Source organism: Lontra canadensis, unplaced genomic scaffold, assembly GCF_010015895.1.
Source record: "Lontra canadensis isolate GAN:19392208 unplaced genomic scaffold, GSC_riverotter_1.0 scaffold111, whole genome shotgun sequence".
Taxonomy (NCBI): domain Eukaryota; kingdom Metazoa; phylum Chordata; class Mammalia; order Carnivora; family Mustelidae; genus Lontra; species Lontra canadensis.
Window position 1 is genome coordinate 3,099,951 of NW_022631105.1, and position 23,213 is coordinate 3,123,163.

A 23,213-nucleotide genomic window follows, 5' to 3' on the forward strand; every position below is an offset into this window, starting at 1 on the left:
TATGGAAAAGATTCATTTTCATATTTCTTTCTTTTTTTTTTAAATTTATTTATTTGACAGAGAGAGATCACAAGTAGATGGAGAGGCAGGCAGAGAGAGAGAGAGAGAGAGAGGGAAGCAGGCTCCCTGCTGAGCAGAGAGCCCGATGCGGGACTCGATCCCAGGACCCTGAGATCATGACCTGAACTGAAGGCAGCGGCTTAACCCACTGAGCCACCCAGGCGCCCTCATATTTCTTTCACATGACATATGATCTGTGTTCTGCTGGATGGATCAGACTCTGTAAGGTTCATACCCTATCTCTTGGCTGTGATAGGCCTTATGCAGAAGGCATAGCTACGAATGCACTTATTCATCAACCGAGAGGCTGTGGCTGAATGGTCTTTGGAAAAAGAAGATGCTAAATTTTAGGAGCTGCTTGAACAAAGGAGTTGAGGCAAGAGGGAAGGCAGGTAAAGTGCTGGTACTGATTCTGCGCTTGAATCAGCAGAAAATTCCAAAGTAACTGCTTACTAAAATCACCAGAACAAAAGAGAATACACTTCAGAGTGAAAAGTGTTGGGAAAGGTGAGAGAGTACACAATACCCCAGAGTCGTTTTAGATGGGGTCCCTGAGTGTAAAGAGATCAGGGAAGTCTGAAGATGGGGTGATTAGGTGCTAAGTAAAGGATGGAAATGATAGTAGGACTCAGCTGGAAAGACTGACAACTGGGCAGTTAGAAGAGTGAGGGAGGGGTCTTAACCTTCCTGGTTTTGAATGAATTTTAACAAACCCTACCATGTGTTCATTTTTAATGTTTCAAAGTATTTTCATGATGTGGGCCATTTTCTCTTTAACCGTGGGTAGGGAAAGGCTTTCTAAGGAGGACTCAAAATCCAGAAGCAATTAAAGAGTGACACATTTAACCATGTAAAAATTTTTAAATTTTTCACGTAACAAAAACATCACAAGCAAAAGATAACTGACAAACTGGGAGAAAATATTCATAACATATACCATGGACAAATAGCTAACATCCACAATATATTAAAGAAATACCCTAAAATGTTGAGGTTACAAAAAAACAAACAAAAAAATAGAATAGAAACAAAAACAGAAAAAAATAGAAACATGAGAAAAAGACATGAACAGACAATTCACAAAAAGGATATAAAAGGTCCTCAGATGTATTAAAAAGGACCAAACAAAGCAAAATTATAGAAATCAAGACTGAAACTACACTGAGTTATCATTTTTCACTGATGAAATTTCTCCCCTCCCCCAAAGAAAGAAAAGTATGGCCCCCTGTACTGGTGAGGCTGGGAGGAAAAAGGCCTCCTCATACTTCGCTGGTGGGCAGGAAAACTAGTGCCATTCTTCCAGAGGGAGGCTGGGCAATACCTCATATAGTGCACACTTAACTCTTAAACTAGGAGACTTCTGGGAGGATGTGCCTCCCACAGTACGAACGTACACACGCAGAAGGTCATATTCACTGCACCTGTGTAATGACAAACCACTGGCAACAACGTGTGGCTGAAGGAACCATGGTACATCCATAGAAGGGACTACGGCACAGCTGTAAGAAGAATGAAGACCTCCATAAACTGACACGGAGTGTTTTTCATGATGGTGTATGCAAAGCTCAGCAGACTATCTACGGTATGTGACCCGCCCTGTAAGAAAGGGGATAAGAAAATATGCACATATCCTCCTTGGTGAAAAGAAGAAATACAGGAAACATAGACTAGAAACCAGAGGTTAGTGATGTGTAGGAGGTGGTTGGGAAGAAGGAGGGACTGGTCTTGAGGAGCTGGATAAGGAAGGAGAAGCACTTCTCTGGGTATGACACCCAGTCTTAGAGCATTGTAGGGTTTCACTTACTTTTTTCATGCTCCAAAAATAAAACTAACAATTAAAAACAATCAGTATGTGGGGGAACCCAAAAAGGAATAGCAACACCACAACAGAGCAAAACCCTATTGTCAATGAAACACAAAATTACATGGAAGAAAGGATTGACCTAAACGGTTTTGGGAAACAGTATCGTGACCGGTTACCATAAAGCTAAAGACAAAAACTTCAGAGGATTATAGGCTAGTAGTTCTGAAACTACTTTCTGTGTGTGCTGGAATTCAACTGCTCTGCAAATATAAAAATATAGGGGAGATAATTTTAATATAATTTAATAATATAATTTAATAATATAGGGAGAGCCAGTTTTCTTACTGTCAGAAAAACAGATTATAAGGAAAAGAGGAAGGCTAAAATCAACTGTGTGAAGTTGGCCTGGAATCAGAGGTGTCAGTACTAACTCATGATTTCGAATGCAGACACACATACATCCAAAATGTAGATGTATGTGTATCCAGGGGCCAGTGTGCATACATGTATGTCCTTGCTGTGTTCGCAGAGAGGCCTAGAACCAACGACCCCCAGTAATAATGAGCACACCCACTGCCCATATCTTGGTCTCTAAACACCATCATCCAATAAAAGTAAATAGGGTTCCTAGGAGATGTAATGGTATCTGGGCTGGAACAGAAAATACAGGATGGGTCTGGAACAACTTATAGGTCCAGAAAGTGAGGAAACACTCAAAAAAGACAGAGACTAGTTCGAAGAATGCAAAGCCAACCTGAAGGAGATCCTCATGGCTAAAGCTAGAGACATCTGAGCAACAAAATCATCAATAATAGTACCAGATTAACCCAGAGAATAAAATCCATATTCATAGGTCTACGCTGATATACGTAATAATCAAATACATACAGCAGCTCTTCCTCATGAGGAATCCCAACCAATAAGCACAGAACAAAGTTAGAAAAATGCATCATATATGTGGTATTTTCACTTGAAAGGCATAACCTCACTTCAGCCATGAGAAAACACCAGACAAACCCAAACTGAGGCACACTTTACAGAACAGCTGACCAATAATCCTTGAAATCAAGGTCATGACCAACCAGGAAAGACGGAGGAAATGTTACAGACCAGAGGGGATTAAGGAGCACTAACATCTAAAGGAAGTTGGGATCCCAAGACAGGGAGGAGACATTGGTAGAAAAATAGGCAAAATTCAAATAAGTGGAATCAATAGCACGGTTCCGATGTTAATTTCTTATTGCTGATAATAACACTGTGGTTACAAAACAGTAACATTATTTCAGGAGTAGAGGAGAAGTAGGGATAGGGTTAGAAGAGAATCATCTGTACTGTTTTTGCCACCTTTCTTTGTCTAAAATTACTTTAAAATAAAAAGATAAAGAAAATTCTCCGAAAAATTTGTATGGTTTATATCTCATTGGTTATAAAAATATATAGAAAGAAATGAAAGTCAGAGAATTTCCCTCCCAACATACTGTAATCTTGACATTGAATCAGAAAAGTCTTCGCTATTTAGTGTGGCATAGACAGTACACGCATCTGAATAAACACATGAGTGAGGACGGGTGGGTTACGGGGGTGGCTCTAAGTAAAGAACTTTCTGCAGGTTTAAAGACAAATCTAATGAATTCATTTGGTCTGGGTTTATCTAGAAATTTCCAAGCATGGAGCCACAGAGTAAGGAATGTTCAAATTCCACGGTCTTACTGAGTACGGACATTCACTTGGTTAGGTAATGATTTCCAGGAGGCGTCTGGGATAATGGGGAACAGCAGGAGACTAGCCTCTCTCTAACCTAACAAGTCTAAATCCCACACATGCTAACTGGAGATGGTCTCTCCACGGGGACAAAGTGCCCCAGAAGATTTCACGAGCACCCGCCAACAGCACCACGACCACCCATGCACCCCGCCTTTGTCACCTTCACTCCTTCTGGAGGGCCCACATACGCCACCTTCCCTCATTGCCAGCACATGAGACACATTTCTACATTGATAAGACAGCAAATGCTAATGGGAAAGCCGGAGCTCTAGCCCCATGCCACACGGATCAGAAGCTGGGTGCAATTCTCAGACTAGCCTTAGCCAGGAATGGGGATAAGAGTTACTCCCCCCGCCCCCCAGAGTGGTCATGAAACTCAAGAGAAACAAGAAATGTCACTTTACAAACTCTTAATGCACTCTAAAGAAGGAACTGTTTCTTGTTTTTCCAGATCTCGAATCTCTGGAAGTTCAACGCCTCTAAGAGGCTCTAAAGGTAATTCTGAATTCTGCCACTGACTAGCAGGAGGGCAAGGGGTAGTAGAGAAACTTAACCTAAGCTGGTTTTCTTGTGTATAAAATGAGAATAAAGATGCCTGCTTTCCAGGGTTAGGCTCCAAGATCTACAGTATACGAGACAGGCAATCTAGAGTTTACCGAGTAAGTATTCAGTAAGCGCCGGTGTATTCCTGGTTAAACTGGTAAATAATCCAGCTCGTTGCAAGACCACAGGGATATGTAACTTTAACAAAAGGTCAATGAAGTGTCAGATATGAGGACAAATTTGCTACAGACTCAGCAATAAAAGAAACACCTTGATTCCTGCATTACGTGGGGGGTGGGTTTAGCGACCTCAACCCTCAGTCCAGTTCTCACTCATTTCTGTGAAATAAACCTATATTTTGCGTTGGAATATGACAGTATAAGATTCATCTGCTTTCAAGTTACAGTGGATTTCAGGGTGGTCTCTCCCACTTCCCCTCCCATATAGGGATCCCTTCTTCAACAACTCATTTGATGGTCACCCAGCCTCTCCTCAAACCTCCCACTGAATGGCTTGCCTTGCACAATCCTTCCTCCGCCCCAGCCTAGCAAATGCCCCGCTTGGATTTACGCTCAACCCACCTCCTCATATAAACACTTAGGCCCCTGGGAACTAGCAGAGAAAGCACGGGGCCGGGTGTAGTGGACATCAGCTGGGTACCAACCCTTCCCCCCACTACCGCCCAGTCTTGGTTAGTCATCCTCTTCTCAACCGTGGTTCCAATCTGCCCCGCTTTCCTAACTCCAGGACCTGGAAATAGGACTTTATTTGCCAATAGGCTCTTTGCAGACATAACTGAGTTAACATAAGGCCATTCTCAATTCAGGTGGGCCCCAACCCAGTCCTAATCTCTTATAAGAAGAGGAGAAAACACAGAACAGACAGACTGGGAGAAGCCCAGGTTGCAACATCCCCTAGAAGCCAGAAGAAGAGAGGAAGGATCCTTCCCTACAGGTTTCTAGGGAGCGTGACCCTGTTGACACCTTAATTTGGATTTCTGGCCTCCGGAACGGTGAGGGACTGAACTCGGTTGTGCTAAGTCACTTGGTTTGTGGGAATTGGTTACTGCAGGCCCAGGAAATCAATACACCCTTCATTTCTTAGGTAAACTGAGGCCCTGAGTGGGTAAGTGATTGGTTCAAGGACACAGAGTTGATCAGCTCTTGTCTGAAGATGAATCTCCTTCTTTGGTTGGAGGAGAAAGAAAATCTCCAACTGACTTAAGGAACAAAGTAAAAGAGCTTCCAAGACCAAAGCAAAAGCAGCCCCAGGGAGGTTTTATCTGTGAAACGCTCGCCCGGCCCCCAATGGTGCTTCCTTGTGGAGGCCGCGCTCCCATCAAAGGTGTCCGGATTCCTTCTTCCCACACCGAGGACCACCAGCCGTGTCTCTCATGGAGGTCACCACCGTCACGTGATTTCCTCTCGTGGACTAGACTACTCTGCCGTTCTTAGGGGTGTGTGTGTTGGGGGAATGCATAAAGGTATGTTTCCATTTATTTTGTGGTTGGTTAGTGCCCTCCTCCCAACTTCTCTGTCTTTTTAAAACTTTATTCATTTATTTTAAAGAACTCAAGGCAGGCTCTGCGATAAATCATCTCCAGGAGACGGATCGGTAGAAAAAATGATTAAGGAAGAATGAAATCATCTGGACTTACCATATCTCAAAGTAATCACGTAATCCATCCTGATTTTGCTTATTTGAGCAATAAACAAAATAGGACATCGATCATGTTGAATTCTGAAGCGTAAATTAGTACAGCAAGTATATTCATTGATCTTTCTAAGCTAATTACAGGGACCAAAACACTTCCCAACAAAAATAGCACTTGGAATAGTAAAGCTAAAAATTCTTTCTCTGGATCCTAACCTTTTGTGGCTAAAGGCAGCCCAAACTAGCATTTCAAATATCAAATAATATGTGTTTTCTGAGCATTCCTACGTGCTTGGCACGGTGAGTCATGCCAACATGTAAGATACACTCCCAGTATCTTAATATCAGATGCTCTGAGATATCACGGAATAACGAGTAAACGGACGGAGAAATGGATACATAAAAGGGACCTCATTTAATCAACTGCTGATGACTGGTTAGAGTCAGCGATAGAGCGAGACTCAGGCAGAATTTAAAGATTCGTGGTATCAGTTTTTACATTCATCTTAAATGACACAGTAAAATTCTTGAGGGCAGGAATTGTCACAGGCATTGATCCTTCTGGAGTGGCCAACATTCGAGGACACATGCTACCATTAATTTAAGTGTCACTGTGTCTATGGTGTATCAGAAGCTGCTGCCACAGGAGAGATCTGATACAGGAGTTCTGCTACAGAGCCGCTCTAGTCGCTGGTGGATGATGGGCTGCTCAGTCCAAAATGTCTGTAACGTCTCCCCGTCCAGGTCACGGGGACACTTTAGTCCCTATGATCACAAGTACGAGTACTAAACAAAATCACGTGGAAAGTGTTTGTAAGGAAAAGAGGGGCTTGTGCCTTATCTGTTACTGTGTGCTCAGTGTCCAGACAGGTGCTCAGCGACCTCTGATGATGAAGGAAAAGAGAGAGGGGAGGACAGGGTCTGGGGTGTTAAGTGAATGACCGAGTGCATTTGGGGGGTGAGGGATGTTGGAAAATGGAACGAGGGGATGGGTGCACAATTCTGGGAGCACACGGAAAGCCAGTGGCCTGTGCAGTTTAAACGGACGAACTGCACGGTATGTGAGTCACGCCTCCATACAGCCAGCGAAGGGGAGAGGAGGAGAGGAAGAGGAGGAAAAGGGGAAAACGGAATGAGAAGGAGGCGAGGGAGGGGAGCACCCGTCACTGCTGCAGGCTGCCTCCCGGTGTTGAAGCCTCTTCTGTCGACTGCAGGTTCAAGGTTCTTTCTGTTCTGCTGTGTCAGCTCCTAGTGATCTGGTGCCAAGACTTCCCTCCTCCCGCACGGGCCAAACGATCCCACAGGAGACAGTAGCAGGGGGCAAGTCTGTGCAGGGCTGGGGAGGGGCCCCCATGCCCCCCAACTGGTCAGATCTGGCCAGAAGTCTGCTGGATTATGAAGTTTGGAATAAGATGGCCTTTGTAAACATATGAACAGGATTTCTTCGAGTTTCTGACATTTAGCAATTAATCAAGCAACAGGGAGACTGGCAGACGGCCAAATTTCGATAGCATAAAAACAAACCAACCAGGGACATGGGAGACAGCCACGGATTTGGTTTCCTCTTTCTATACTTAAAACATTGGTTTCTACTGTGTCTTGAAGGTATTCACAGACAATATACAGTTTTCTACTCAATCATCTCTCCCTAGAGGAGCTGGGAAGAGCCCAGCCGGGATATTTACTAGGATCGGTGGATAGTTTGGAGGTTGGCCGTTAAAGGTCTAGGCAGTAAAACGCTGCACCCCTTACACGGAGGACGTACAGGACGGAAATCTGTGTCTCGTGCGTTAAGGAGGCACTCGGAATATCCCTTTCACTTATGCTGGCCGACAGCTGAGATCAGGGAGGTTGCCTTTTGCACAGTGAGAACGTAGGCAACCCTCTGCGTATACAACCTTCTAGAAAGTCCATGTCTGAATTTTCAGACCACATGTGTATGGTGTAATTAAAAACGCACATTTAATAGACCTATTATATTCAAAGTATACACTGCTGAGAGAAAACTCAGTGAAACCTTCCAGCCTGCGGTGCAAATGGGGTTTTCCAAACACAGCCATAGCAATACTCCTGGTCCCAAATGCCTTTTCAGAACCTTGGTGCCCCCATCTGAAGAGGGAGTTCATTTTCTCCCGTTGACCAAGGCCATCTGATGGCATCAATGAGCAGAAGGCAGCCCTGTTCCTCCGCGGGAGTCCCGGGGACGACTGACAAAGGCAGTAATGCTTGCTCCCCGTTTCCCTTCTTTGGGAAATGCGCCCGCTCAGCCACGCTGTGAGGCCGTCCAAGCCACATGGAGGGACGGCACAGAGGGTTTCCACCGGCAGCCCCAGCTGGGGGCTCGGCTGCCGGCCACCGTCACCTGCCAGCCTCCTGATGAGTCTGGCCGTGAGCCTCCGTGCTGCCTTGGCAGACACCCAGGGAAGCCGGGATGGGCTGTCCCTGTTGAGCCCCGAGCAAATGGCTGATTTAGGACCAAAGTAAATATTGTCCGTGGTAAACCGTTCAGTTTAGGAGTAATTTGGTGGTATCTGGCACATGCAGCATGAGTCCTGTGCACAGAAAACACGAGGCAAGTGCTGCATGGAGTGTGGTTTGAGACGGTGGGGACAAAGGGGTCTTCACAGCATCATCAGAAAGGTGCAGACACTGTGCTTTAATGAAAGAGCAAAGCCACCGTCCCTGTGGTCCCCAGCAAGTCCCCACAAGCCAGCCAACCCCTCTTAAGGGACACCTCTTGCTGTCCTTCCTTCCTCCCCGTGTATTATCTCTATCCCACTCTCCCTCAACGCTTCTTGTTACGGGTTCTTACCTTTTCTATTCGCACATTAGTCATTGCTATCTGAGTGGTCCAGGATTTGGGAGAAGTCACTGGGTTCATTCGTGGTGGGGACGGTCAGCCATACCTCTTGGGCGGCTCCAAGGATAAAGGAGATTCATGGAAGGTGCCAGTGGCACTCTGCTCGCCAGGGTCCAGGACTGGCCTGCGGGAATGCGTCATGTGTGTGCCCGGGGACCCTGTCAGCGTCTCCTTGGCCAGTCCACAGACCGCTCAGGGAGTCACATAAGAGGGCAGACTCCTGGTCTCTGCCCCTGGTGTGCTGTCCCTGGAGAGGGACTTCTTGCTGCCCTGTCCTCTCTTTTGTCCTCAACAACATCTCTCCTGCATACCCGGAGCCGGTCCCGGCTAGCCAGCGCGTTACAGCCTCCCTGCCAATGGGGGAGGCCTCGTGCTAAGTTTGGTCGCACGCACGTGGTGTTTGCAGCTTCTAGGAAGCATCCTAGAGAGAAAGGGGCCATACTCTTCTCCCCTTTGTTCTTTGTTCTTTCCTGCTTGGTGAAAATTAGTTGTGCTGTCCAGACCCGGAGCAGTCAGCAGGGAGCACGAGGTGCAAGCCACCGGGCTGGAAAGCAGGGAGGCCAGGCCGGGTCCCTGACTCTCCGGGCTCCAGCCTGGGTCCCCTGGACGTGAGTCAGAGAGCAAGCTCTACTTACAAAAGCCCTTGTGATTTTGGGTTTTCTGCACCCTCACCCCAACGCTGACCAAGTCATTCTTAATATACTTAGTCCTGGATGGATCCTAGAAATACTCATCTTTAGAAGCTCTCCAGACGTTTTAAAAATAAACCAAAGATTGAGAATTGGCACAGCGGACTGCCCAGCATCTGCATGTCGCCAGCGCCCCCTTCGGATGAGCCCTGGGAACGCTGGGCAGCCGTGGCCCTGCCGTGCAGCCCTGAGGGCCCAGCCCCGCCGACGTTCCCGATGCAGGTAGGGGTGGGGCTCTCAGGCTGTGACCAGGAGCTGGGCTTGCGATCTGAAGAGACTAATGAGGCCTTTGAGGAATTATTTCAGACTGATTTAACTTCTACGTTCATCATAAAAAATGAAGAGCAAAACAAAAAAGAGCAGAAACCTCCCGAGGATAAATCTGACCCAGAACAACCTGGAGAAGCCCGACAGCATCATGTCTCCGATGGCTCCGGAGCAGGAGTGGGAGGCAGTACGGGAGGAAGCGAGAGGACCAAATGGTTTGGAGGAAAAGTGTCTTCAGGGCAAAACCGGTTTAGGTTCTATAGCCAAGAAGCAAAGAAGGGCGTGGGCAGAGGCGCCGAGCTCCAGCCCCTCGTTGGCCCGTCCCCGCTCCCTCCCCAGCATCGCAGTCCCAGCTCGCGTGCTGCAAGCCTGTAGGACCCCACTCCTGATCCTGGGGGTTGCCCCCCCCGTCGTCCCGTCTCCCCGTCTGCTGCTCTGCCCCTCCACCCGCTCTGTCGTCCCTTTCCCTGGAAGGCTCCACTCAGAACTTCCAGACTGATTTTACCCAATCCGGAAGCTTATTTCCAGAATCCGGCCTGGAACAGTCTTGTTACTCAAAGTCGTGTTTCTGAGGGTTCCGTCAGGTCGGCTGGGGCCGCGCGGGCGGCGCTGAACGAAGCAGGAGGAAGCCTTCTGGGCTAGTCCTAGTTGGAGAGGCCCTCCGCCACCTCCCGCTCGCTCCTTCCAGCCTTCTCCTTGGGGCCGCCCATCTGCGACTTGCGAACGCTGAGCCGAGTCCTGTGGCCGGTTTGGAGGGAAGACTCAGTGCTCCCTGAGAGGAGCTCAGCAGCCTGTCCGCGGTGTCCCCGGTGAGGGGCAGCCTGCCCCAGCAGGACCCTGCTGCGGGGACGCTGATGTGTCCGGCCCCGAACAGCTGGTCATGTGCAGGGCGAGCCCCATCCCTAATGCAGCACACACACCCCTCCTGCGTGTCCACGTGTCTGGGCTGTTCCTCTGACCCGTCCGCACCTTGTCCCTCTCTGGGCCTCTCTCTCCTTCTCTCTGTTGCAGTTTCTGGAAAGCGGCCTCACCTTTGTTTTTAAGCCCTCCTGTTGAGTTTTCATTTCTGTCATATTTTTTAATCTCTAGGAGTTTTTGTTCTGAAACGTAAACAATACTCTTCCGGGTTGTCTCATGAGAGTAACGGATCATCTCCGTGAGGATGCTGGCAGGAGGCTGTGTCCCGTGTTTTCTTCTCCTTGCACAGAGAATTTTGGACGAATGGGGATTCCTCACTGGCATCTGTAGTTAGGGATTTGGGGCTGAGGAGCGGATTGGCCATTCTGAAGAGTGTGTGATGCATTTCCTGGCCCATTCCATCCCTGACATTGGGATCTTCTGGGGACAATCCCTAGGGTGGGGACCCTGGTGGGCAAGGCGTGGCTGCCACACGTCTGTGAGGAGGAAAGGGACAGTGGGGTTTCATTGCCTGCTGCACACGAACCCCATCCCTGACTCGGACCTTACACTGCCTCCTGTGTCCCCCTCTCTGAGGCCTCTGTTCTACTCTCTCCAGGAAATAAGCCTCCCATCACCCGAGGACTCATCAAAAAGTACTTGGGGTTCTGATGGCTTCATAGTTTTCAAATAGTCCTTCTTGCTTCTCTTCCACACCCTTCCGAAAGCACCCAGAGGGACCCACCTCTCATCAGAGGTGACATTCTAAAGATCTGATGCATCAGAATGGAAACCACAGCCAACCAGGACAAACAGCACTGGGTGGTGGTCCAAGTGGAGCACTGCTGTGGGAGCCGAGGGCTGCTTGGGATCCTTAGAAGCCAGGGCGGGCGTGGCCTGGGAACTGGCCACCTGATGTTGGGGCAGCACGGTCTCCCCTTCCTGTGTTGCAACTGCAAACTGGGTTGCCTCCTCCTCTCCTCTGCTCCCGGGGGTTTACACTGTAACCTTTTTCACTTCTTGTCGTATCGTGGGCATTCAGAGGCGCTGGGAGGCAGTGAACTAATTCTCTGGTGCTTGCCAGGAGACCCTCGCCTGTTCTTCCAAAAATCCCTTGTGGAGTCTTACTAAGTGTCAAACCTGTGACAGGCTCAAAGGTGAGCAGTGACCCCGGGGAATCCCCAGCGGCATACAGGTGCAGCCCTGTGCATTCTGTCGGCCTCGGGAGGGCTGCAGCGGAGGGAGCTGACCCATCTGAGAAGCTCAGGGAAGGCTTCCTGGGGGAAGCACCAATCTAGGGGAGATACGAATGCTGCATAATCACAGTCAAAGCGGAGATTCCTGGAGGGGGGTGTGGGTGGAGGGGCAGGGCTGGGAGGACAGTCTTCTATCCCTAGAGAGAAGGAAGGGGACAGAGGGGACTGCGCCTCACACCGAGACCGCTTCTCACTTTGCATACACGGCAGAGGGGACAAGGTGGCTGATGGTCGCCCCCCAGCCAGTGGGATGCAGAACCACGGCGTGCAGAGTGCATGCAGTACCCTCCTGTCCTTTCTGTCTCCCTGCTGCCCCCCAGGGTGCCCGGGAGCCTCCTGGCCTCGTGCCCTGTACCCGCAGGCGGTGGAGACCTCTGCCTCAGAGACCTTCTGTGTTTATATTTGCATCTGCCTCCCCATCGGCGTTTTATAACCTGCGACCTCGTGTTCCTGTTTTGTTTGCATTTATCTGTGGTCAAAAGTAAAGAAGCAGGTTTTTGCAGGCAAAGGCTTATTTGCTCTGCACTCTGCAGTGCTAAGGACAGGGGATGCTCAGTGCTAATGCATCTTCAGCCCCGGGCGGCCGAAAGCACTGCTTCTTAAAGTCCCAATGGTCCCAGACGACGGGGGCTGTGCCTGTGCTGATGGGGCACGTCGCCATTTCTCTTACTTTAAATAGAACACTCATCTGTTCACAGAACTCGTAAAGCTTGTCCTATGACCACCGGTCTGCCCGCGGGTGTGGTCTCTCCAACCACACAGGCAACGTGAGAAGTGGCCAGACCTCCCTTCTTCCTGCAGTCCATGCACAGTACCAGGGACTCCGTGAGTACACGTGCACTGGCTGATTAAGGACAGATCACAGACTCGTCACTGCTCCTCTCCCGGCCCCCTCCCTCAGGAAGGGGGAAGCAGGATTTCTGCATGTGCCCACGAGATCATTATACTTCTGGAGACACAGCGATCTGCTGCTTCCTTTGCTACATCATGCAAAACCTCCTTTGAATTCACAAAAAAATCCTGACGAGTGCTTGCCCAGCGATGCTGGAAACTGGCAGGAATTTAAAATGGCAACAACATCTCTGCCCACAGCACTGTTTATCACTTATCTGTGGGCCTCGTACGGGAAGTGTGTCTTCCACTTCCACAAAGACCACACGGGAACAGAGCACACACGGCCTCACGGGGGCAGAGAGGCACATGGCTCAGCCGTCCTCAGCTACGATCGCTTCCTGTAACGGACCCTGACGTCTGCTAATGAGCTCGCCCCGAGTCTACCAACGCTTCCGACCTCCTTCCTTCTGTCAGCCCGTCTCCTGGACGCTGGTTTTACTCCTTCAGACTTTCGTCTCACTAGCCAGATCTTGTTCTCTTCTCAGAACTTTAACACTGAGCCTCCTTCTTTAGTAGAGGACGGTCCCCCTTGGTGGTCTCGGGGGCCACGTGCACATGGGAGGGCTGGTGATGGCGGCCACTCACCTGCAGAGGCAAGCAGTGTGTCAACCCCAGGACCACAGGGCCGGGCAGTGATGACCAGGGGACACCCTTCCTTCCCCACACCTGGCTTTTTCACAATAAAGGGAGCTAGGACAGTTTTTACATCACAGGCATACTGTCAGCTGCCCAGGGGAGATATAGGCAAAGTGCTCACAAAGTGTCCTAGAAACCTCTATATAAGGGACAGCCATTTTTGGGTTGGGATTGAATAAAATTTCTGGGGTCAAAAAATAACTCTTCTAAAACATGGCTCCTTAAATAGTACAGCCTGTTGGTAGACAAACAGAAAAATACCCTGAAAATCTAGACACATCTTCACATCAAGAATCCTCAGGCTTTCCCTCATCTAAGAGCCTGTCTTTAGGCTCAGGTCACTGTCCTAGACCTGCTGAGATCAGTTAGAGCCGAGAAAGTCCTGGGAAGATGGTGTGGACAAGGCCCCTGGAGCATCTGTCCCAGCATCTCTAGCTGATTCCATTTAGTGGGGCATCCCTTACGTTTGATGGAAAGGAAGATTTTTTTTTTTTAAAGATCTTTTTATTTGAGAGGGAGAGGGTGCTTGTGAGCAGGGGTAGCGGGAGAGGCAGAACCCTAAGGAGACTCTGTGGAGCACGACTCGGGCCTCCATCCCCCAGCATAGGAGAGCAGGACCTGAGCTGAAACCACGAGTCAGATGCTTAACAGACTGAGCCATACCGGCGCCCCAGAAAAAACGTTTTTGCCACTTTTTTTCTTTATGAAAATATTTCACGTATCATTTCACTCTCAGAGACTGCCGTATTGGGAGCTCTCGCTTCTCATGACAAATGTATGATTTGAAATCAGTTCTGACTGACTTTAACCGGGGGCAGAGGGGGTGGTTGAAAGCACTAGATTTAAATTAGGAATTTTCCTTTTTAGAAGGATTCTCCTCCTTCCCCCCAAATAAACACACGCAGGCACACACATGTGCACGTAGACACACACTCGTCGCTCTTCTCTGTGGACCAGAGAAACATTTTTACCCAAAAGCCAGTGCTCTGCTTCATGGCAGACACAGTCTCTTCCAGTCTCGTGCTGTTTTGGGGTCAGAATTATGCTGCTAACAAATCAGTAGGAGACAATCTGATGGAACTACAGCCCATTATTGACTCGTCCACATGAAGACGGTAAGTGCATCTGGGAACTCAAAATAATCATGAGATCGCTCTCACAGAAGACCCTTCTCTCCCGGGGTCCGAAACCGAGCCAAAGACAGCAGGGGTGCCCAAGAGCCAGGTGACCTGGATTAACGCCCTGTTGTTGATGAATCGGGCATCTCGCGGTCGACAAGTGGCAGGCGACGGCAAAGGGCACCCGACTCTGGAAATAAACATTTCCTGCGACCGAAAGCCACATTTTCTGGCATCCGTGAGGCGCTGGGGATGCAGCGGTGGGGCCAGGTGTCATACTACCCACAGCACCAACGGTCATCAGCAAGGGCTACACGCGCTGCTTATTGCTGGGGGGTGGGGGTGGGGAGAACCAATGGTGGGTTCCCCTTTAAGGACATGTTGCCTTTATATTTTTTAGTTGACTTCGGTCACATGCATTTTTATGGTGTTTCTCTAATGCACACATATGGCTGGTTAATAAGGACATCATAGGCTAAAACACCCTTTCCCATCTCTGCACCCAAACCGCTCTGTGTGTCTCCCGAAGACAGCCGAGATAAACCGAGCTAAGCCAACCAGTGAAGGGAATCAGACCGGGCACAGGTGCTGCTGCAATGCCCTCCAGGAAAGCTGGGCACCCGGGGACCCTTCTTGGAGAAGCTGCTACGGGGACGCCCAGCTGCAAGCTCTGGCCTTAGATCCCTCTGGCCTTAGATCCCCGATGTGTTCGTGTCTTAAACATGACAGATCTTAAGACTAGCTGCAAGCTGAGCGCAGAGCCCAATGTGGGGCTCGATCCCACGACCCTGAGATCCTGACCTGAGCTGAAATCAAGGGTCAGACACTCAACCAGTGGCACCACCCAGGGCCCCTCATTTGTTAATGTTTGATGAGAAATGGAACGGGCCAGTTGGCCTGAGCGCTCACGGTAATGAGTCGGCTGGATGAGGCTGTCATCAGAAGGTAACCGGGGAGCGGGACAGAGTGGGCGGACAGCGGGAAGTGGCCCCATATGGTGAGGACAGCGTTTCCTCTGGCCAGAGTGGGTAGACGTTTGTCTGTCCTTCTGGCTCTCTGGGCTTCTCTGTCTGCGAACTGGCCTTTCTGTTCACCAGACTGTCTTCAGAAGGGCTCGGCACAACTGGCCAGATTCCCATTTCCTACGATATCCTCAGGACGGAGCGGTCGGCATGGTCAGGTCTGCGGCCCCGCGACGGCCGATGAGCACCGGGCAGGCACCCGCGGAGACAACGGCAGTCAGAGCCGCTGCGTTTCCGAACTCTTGAAGGACAGCCTTTCTCCCTTTCCCTTGGGGTTCTTGGGGGGCAATGAGCGATGGTCACTTTTAACCTTACGTGTGTTCAACGCATGTAGATCTGAATTTAAGTGCAAACGTATCTGTGTGGCCTCCGTCTTTCCACAGCCCCGCAGTGACTCTGACAAGCCTCTTCAGCGGTTGCTCTGAGCTGTGTCTTAGGAGCAGGGAGGAGGTCAGTTACGCGGGGACAGGTCGGCGGGGGATCCCAGCTCCGCGACCTCCCGCCGAGGTTCCGCAAGTTCACCTCCACCAAGGTGAACAGTTCTGCACTTTCTCATGGGACAGAGACCCTCAGGGGCGACTTTCTGCCAAGCACTTCACGTCTTCCAAAGCACCGAGAGCCCCTCCTCCAGGCTGCCCGCAGCTGTCTTATAGCCGACAGGCCATGGGGTCCGACAAGCTGGGACCGCACGTGAGGACTGGAGCCGGGCTCGCCTGAGACCACAGTGACACCAGGGTCCCTTAGGTATTTTCCTGTCCGGCTGCTCAGAATGCTCGTAAGGAATACGCAGCGAGGCCTAATTTTAGTTTGATAAGGGTCAATTATTTGCCTCCGATGTCTTTCGTTTGTCCTACAGAGCAGGAAACCACCACCAGCGTCAGCCATGACTGTGTGACTGACGTCAAACAGAACATACGCTGTGGCAGTGTTTCCCCACGTCGCTGTTCACCGACAGGACGCGAAGACACACCCGCGGGGCAGTGGCCCTGGGCAGTCACCCTTGGGCTTATCAAATAACGCCGGCCACTGGGTCACCCCAGCCTCACAGCTCCTCGTGCCGTCCTCGCTATGAGCCTTCTGTCACCCTCACCGGCAGGAGGAAGAAAGAGCCCACATAAAGCCAGTGAGGAGACCCTCAGTCCACAATTTGGCTGGAAACCCCTTAGTCTGAAATGCAGTGGAAGGCGAGGCCACAGGGACAGCCGTACGCAGGGAGCAGGAGACCTGAGCTGAAGCCACGGCCGGCCGTGGCCGACCACGGGCGGTGAGCCCTCGAGCATGTTGCTTCAACTGTGGGTCTCAGTCTTCCCATCTCTAGAGTGGGGACGTGACCTACACCCCGCGGTCACTGTGAGCACAAGATGCGTGAGGACACTGCAGGTCCCAGTATCACGTGTGATAAGGGCTCCCTGATGCGTGTCTGTCGCTTGTACGCGCATTTGTTCCTTTGCTTCCTCATTCATGTGCGAGATACAGGACAAGGGACCAGAGAGCGATTCGGGCCCTTGCTGGTCTGCGAGGGACGGGCTTTGCAACGACCCGCACAGAGGAATAAAGCAAGCGGCAGGCAGAGGACAAGGACACAGGAAGTGTGATGAAGGGCTTCTCCCTGGAGCCAAGGGCGTGTCCTGAGAGGAACAATCTGGAAACAACGGGCCAGGGGCAGTGGGGAGGGAGCCCAGGAAGCTGCTGGGTTTGGGCGTTCTGTGGTCACCAGCGGGGACTTACGGTGGCTCTGGGACAGGAAGAGGCCTGGAGAAGGCGCACGGAGGGCTGCCCTCGCGGGCGGGGACTGGGGGCAACATCACAGGTGCCCGGTGGGGGGGGGGGGGGGGGGGGCGAGCCCACGGGCCTCCGGCGGGACGTTTGCAGGTAGCTCCAGTCTGGGCTGAGGAACTCTAGTTCTCACATCCCCGACTGCCAACGCTGGGCAGGGGATTTGGATTTTTGTGTCCTTTAAGAAAGGCTCCCTTACCGTCCGCGTGGGCTGTTTATGTGGGGGGCCCGGAAGCCGTTCTGAGACCTCACAGCGTCGGCAGAGACATGCATCAGGCCACGACGCGACGACCCCGAGTCAGGAGGCTCCGAGGTGTGGTAAGTAACTGCGACGGGGTGTGCAAACTTGCGTTTATGAGAAAGGTGAGCGTCCTAAGGGTTTCTGGTGCTCCCCCGCCAACCCCCCGGGTTTGGGCCTCTTCATCCATCTTGCTGCATGTAGAAAACAGAAAACGACTGGCTAGGGCTAAACTAAATCCCTGTCCAGACGGGCAGAAGCATTTGCTTTGCAAACTTCTTCTCAGTCTGGGCGCTCCGCCCAGGGCAGTATGTCGACCTCGCTCCCGAGAGTCTGCTGGCTGAGCTGAGCCCTGGGGAGCCAGAAAGCCTCCCCGGACTGACTACTTGTGCCATCAGGCTCTGGCCCCGGGCCCTGGGATCAGGCCTTCCGGGCGAGGAAGTGGCCCAGCATACCGTCCTCTGTACTGTGCACTGCTAACGGCTCCAGAAATACCTACGGGTCCCGTGTACGCTCTGGGTCGGTGGTGCTGGTCACCAGTCACTCCAGGGAGGGCCGGTGCTGCCTGCCTGGCTTTGTCATGGTGTCACAGTCAAGATGTAACCACAGAATGGATAGGAGAGTCCGAGGAAGCCCACAGATGCTACCTTACGGCCTTCGCTAGTGCAGGGTGGGAGCCCCGGTCCGCAGCCCAGACACCAGGCTCTCCAGGCATGGAAGGGCCTGCACCTCGCCTTTAAGCTGGGACAGGACAGGTACACCCAGCACGGGACCAAGTCACCTGGACTATACTGGATCTCAGCCTTCCAGGGACCATCCTGTAAGACAGATAGTCCTCGAAAAGAAATCCCTTCCCAGAAATGTGCCCAGGAAGGGAGGAATCTCAAGGGGCTGAAGCTGTCCTAATGGCTCGTGAGGTTTATGCCCAGAAGGTCACACAACGAGCAGCCTCTCAGGGGTTGTGCTCTGCCTCCCCACTCTGATTCCCGACCGCGCCCACCATGTCCTTCCCAATGGACCTGTCATTTGGAGGATGCTCCGAGGACAGCACTGTGGGGACCAGAAACACCAGTCAGGCTGGGCAGCGAGCCCTTATGCCCGTAACCAGGCGGGGAGAGCTCGGGGACAGGAACCCAGGCAGGCAAATCTGACGAGTCACGTGCAGGGACGGGGAGAGGACAGGCAGCGAATTTAACAAGGGGGGCGTTAAACAGTACAGCCACTTCACACAACAATTCAGCAATTTTTTCCTTGAGTTAAACATTCATTTCCTGTGCGAACCAGCAATTCCACTTGCAGGTATTTACTCATGAGAAATGGAAACATATCTCCGTATGTTACTCTGTATGCAAACATTCAGCCGTTTTATCCAAAAAAGCCCAGAGCTGGAAACAACTCAAATGTCAAACAGTGAAAGAGTAAACAAATCACCGTGTGCCCACACTGCAGACCGGTTCTCGGGGACAGGAAGTACGGGGCACAGCACAGGCGGCAATGTGGGGACCGTGGAAAGTGGCCACGCTCACGCGGAGGCCGTGAGTCTGGCACCACTGAGAAGACATTCCAGGGAAGGCGAGACAAGAGGGACGGCGACCCGTCGCTGGTTGCCAGGGACAACGCTGGGGGACGGAGGAGGGGCACGACAGAAGGTTTTCTGTCTCAGGGTGGACGTGCTCCCGTGACGACACTGTTAGTCAGAACTTCCTGGAAACTAAGACTGTAAACCGTGAGTTATTCTAGGCAAGTTAGGCAGCAGCAAGCCAGGGATGACACACACGTGACGGCCATACAACTGTCCCTCCCGGAGCCGGTCCACCTACCGTCCAGCCTGAGCCCCGCCTTCTGCCCTCCAGGGCCCCCTTTCTGCTCAAGGACACCGTCAAGCTCCACTGAAGCCAGTGTCACCAGTGTACACAGGCGGGGGCTCTGTGTCCACCCCCTGTAGGGACTAATGGAGCACAGACAAGAGAGGGGGGACATAGGAAAGATATCAAGTAAAGGAGACAGCATGGGATCCACGTGGCCTTTCCACCACTCGGCCTGTGGCTGGTGCAGCGTGGGCAGCTCTTCTGCAGCAGGAGAGGGTCCCAGGACACGCTGCCAACATCCCGCAGACCCAGCCCTGCAGGGCCGCTTGTGCTGTGCACCGGGGTGCTTCTCCTCGGGGACTCTGTGAGCAGGAGGGGAACCTCAGGACTGTGGCCTGCTCCTTGGGGGACGGCCTCTCATGCCCCAGGGAAAGGGGGCCACAGACACACCTCTGACTTCTTGACTCTGACCTGACAAAATGCAGGGATACAAACCCGCGGCGTCCCCGCTGACCCCAGTAGGGGGAGCCCACAGCAAGCTCCTGCGCAGGCAGGCCTGGACTCTGGCGGGACCACCATTCCCAGGCCCCCAGACTCGGGGAGGAGCCAGACATCAAACAGCAGGTTCTGTCTCATTTCCATACGGCAGAACCTCAGCTGCATGTCCGCCCCCGTTCATCTGAGACCGACCGCTCCCTCTCCACGTCTGGGGAAGATTGAGTCACTTGTTTGCAGGGAGAGATGGGTTTTGGTCAGGTCCCACGACACTTGGTGATGACAGCAAGGGAAGGATGGGCGGGCCCAGGGGACCCCAGACCGAAACTGAGATCACAGCTTCAGAGACTCTCATTTCCTTGATTTGGGGTGCGGACCCAGCCTGCACCTTCTCCCCAGTCAACACTGCATAGAGAGTTTCCTGCAGCTGTCGGCCAGCATCCGGGGAAAGCCTCCTAGGACGGGCCTGATTGAAGGGCCTGTGAAGTTCGGGACGAAGGAGGAGCACGTGCGCATTGTCACCGGTTCTTCAGACGGGCTCGAGGGCAGCAAATGACTCTGGGGGAAAGCATGGTGGAAACCGGCTCCTTTTGCCTGTAGCTGATGGCTTTTCTGCTGGCTGACCCAGTGCTGGCATTTGAGACCTTCCCCGCGGGGAGAGAGTGAGGTCTGCGGGCTCCCCTTTTGCAAGGTCATGCTGTCCCTGGGCACCAGTCCCCACTGGGTGCAGATGCGGTCAAGCCCCTGCCAGAGACACCCTTCTCTCTGAGGCCTCGGCATGAGGGAGAGGAATGGGTCAGGCAACAGGTGCATATTGAAAACATTTCCAAACATTCCATTCAGAAAAGAATACATAAGGTCAACTGGGGACTGGCCATCTGCTGTGAGAAATGGGAAGACGCTCACGCAGGAGGTGGGACTATTGCTGAAGGACGTTGAGGAGGGGTGTGGACGCCGCCGTGAAGGGTCAGAGGACGTGGACACCAACCACACAGGGAGCAGGGAGGCTCTGGCACACACGCGGGGGTGGGGACGCCCAGGAGCACACCCTGTCCAGGGGCCACGCGCCATTGATGTGGTCATTCACGGGGGCGGGGGGCTGGCATGTATGAGGCATCACACACCTCTCCAGGCCCTCCCCTGCTGCTGCACTGACCCCCAAATTCTATCCCACGGGGCCCAGACATAGCTGTAGACTACACGTACACGCAGCTCCAGGAAGCCCTTACGCTTGATCAGAGTTGACACTGATGCTGAAATTTATTGTGTGTCCAAATACAGGGAAGGGCGGTTAATGATATTCGGCCGTACTATGGAAGATCTTCATTCCTCCACAAATAGGGCCTAGACCGCTTTCCACACATGGAAGCAGGCACTTAAATGTACTACCTCATTATTCTACAGGATTTCCTATAACCTCTTCATGAACCCTATGAGTCAGGCATTTTATTTCCATTATATATATGGAGCAATTGTGCCTGGAGAAGCAAAGTAACTCTCCCATGATTACACATGTAAAGGGGCTGCCTGGGAATTTATTCCCAGATCTACTTGACTCTAAAGTCATGTTCTCTTGAAGATGCTTGCTAAGGTTTGTATTCTGGAGAGGAAGGAAGAAGGGAAGGAGGACAGGAGGGTAGGGGAGGAAAAAGGATGGGAGATGCGGCTACAGGGAGACCTAGTGGAGACATCGGAGCTGTCCATGGTTCTGACACCGTGAGCCCGTCAGTAACACTGGGATCCTCTCCCCTTGATGCCAAATACCAAAGCGATATTTTAAGGACATCCCTTTGTTCTACATTTTGCCTTCACATTAGAACATTAAACTAACAATCCTATTTATGCAAATTCTGGCAGCTGTGAAGGTAGCTGGCTGGGCAGAGCCAGCGTGTGTCTACCTGGGAGGGGCCAGCAGCAGGACCCCTGGGATCCACGAGAAAAAAGGCCAGGGAGGAAATGCAGTAAGCTGAGACTTTTCATCAATGCCCTCGTGAACTCACTACTTTGAATCTCCTCATGCACCAGGCTCAGCTCACAAGAGGACACAGGCTGCCTCCAAGATGTAATTAGAGCAACGTGGAATAAATACGGGAAATCGGTCTTCATTTTCCAGGAGAACACCAACTACCCGTAATCAGTCTGAATGTGGTTTCTACACAGTGGGCTCTGCCCATTCCAAGCTTTCATGACTCCCCAACAGGCCTCCTAATTGAATCCATGCTTCAAACCTCCCTTCCCTTCTGTACATACACGTGAAACTCACTCAGACCTGCCGTTTTCAACACAACTGCACTAAAGGATCCCCACGTTCTTGCTGTAAAGACTCACCACACGAGGCGGGGTTTAGGTTCCCCACATTGCAGGCCTATCCTAACCCCCACCCTACCTGATCTCTACCCACACAGACCCCATGTGAACACCTGTGCTGCTGCCTAGCGTAGAACCTACTGATTCCAGAAGATGCTGGCTCGCTGCAAAGGTCAGATCTGTTTAATGATCCTCTCGACCTGGGATATCTGCTCACTGTCTCCATCTATTAAAAATAACAGGTTCGACTCACCAGAATCGGCTGTGGCCAGACTTCCTTTATGAGACCGGATGCCCACAACCCTCTCTTCTGTATTCAGTGTTTAAGTTACTCACTTGAGCCACTTGGCTGTGTGTTATGACAGAGTCTGTGCCATTTCTTTTCAACAGAATTTTGAACTTCTTAAGGATGGCAACCATGCTTTTGTTACTCATGGAGCATTTCAATAAAAACTCCTTGACTTATACTGTCTTGTTTGCTTCTATTGGAGTCAAAACAAGAACACCGTAAACATTAATTGTGGTAGGTCTGATTTAACTGATATAAAAAAGAAGGAACTGAGCATTGGGAATTATAGACATTTGAGGCTACAGACATTTCTTTTAAGAGAGACATTAAAACATCACATGGGCATTACAATTACCCAAGTGTCATAGAACAAGCCTTAGCTTTGAGAATTTTATTCTTATAGAATAAAATTCATGCCTTTCCTGTAACAGAAAGGATTTCATCTGGGTAGAAAGTCAAATAATATTTAATCATGAGACGACAAATATCTATGGGTACATCCTACAATATTAAGAAATAACATCCCCAAATGTTCACTAGAAGCAAAGTTCTCTGCCGTGCCTTTTGCATGTATCACTCCACTTCATTCTTATAAGATGCCCCTGAGGAGAGTGCCAGCATTGTCATCTTTTTAAAAATATGGAAACTGAGGTCTGCAGAAGTACCACAATGGTCAAGGTCAGCAGCAGATGGAGAGTTCAGATTCGTGTCTATGTGGCCACAGGGGTGACGTTCTTACCTCCTGCCTCATGCTGTTGGCAAGATGCTGGGTGCTAAGCATATGTTATCAGCCCAGATGTCTAGCTTCTGAATCAATGGAACGTTCCTCTGTACCCT

At 51.1% G+C, this 23,213-nt stretch overlaps 1 protein-coding gene across 1 annotated transcript in view; it reads right to left on the minus strand.

The window, feature by feature from the left end:
* DPP6 (dipeptidyl peptidase like 6) overlaps positions 1 to 23,213 on the minus strand; it is a 646,419-nt gene that overhangs the window by 148,658 nt on the left and 474,548 nt on the right.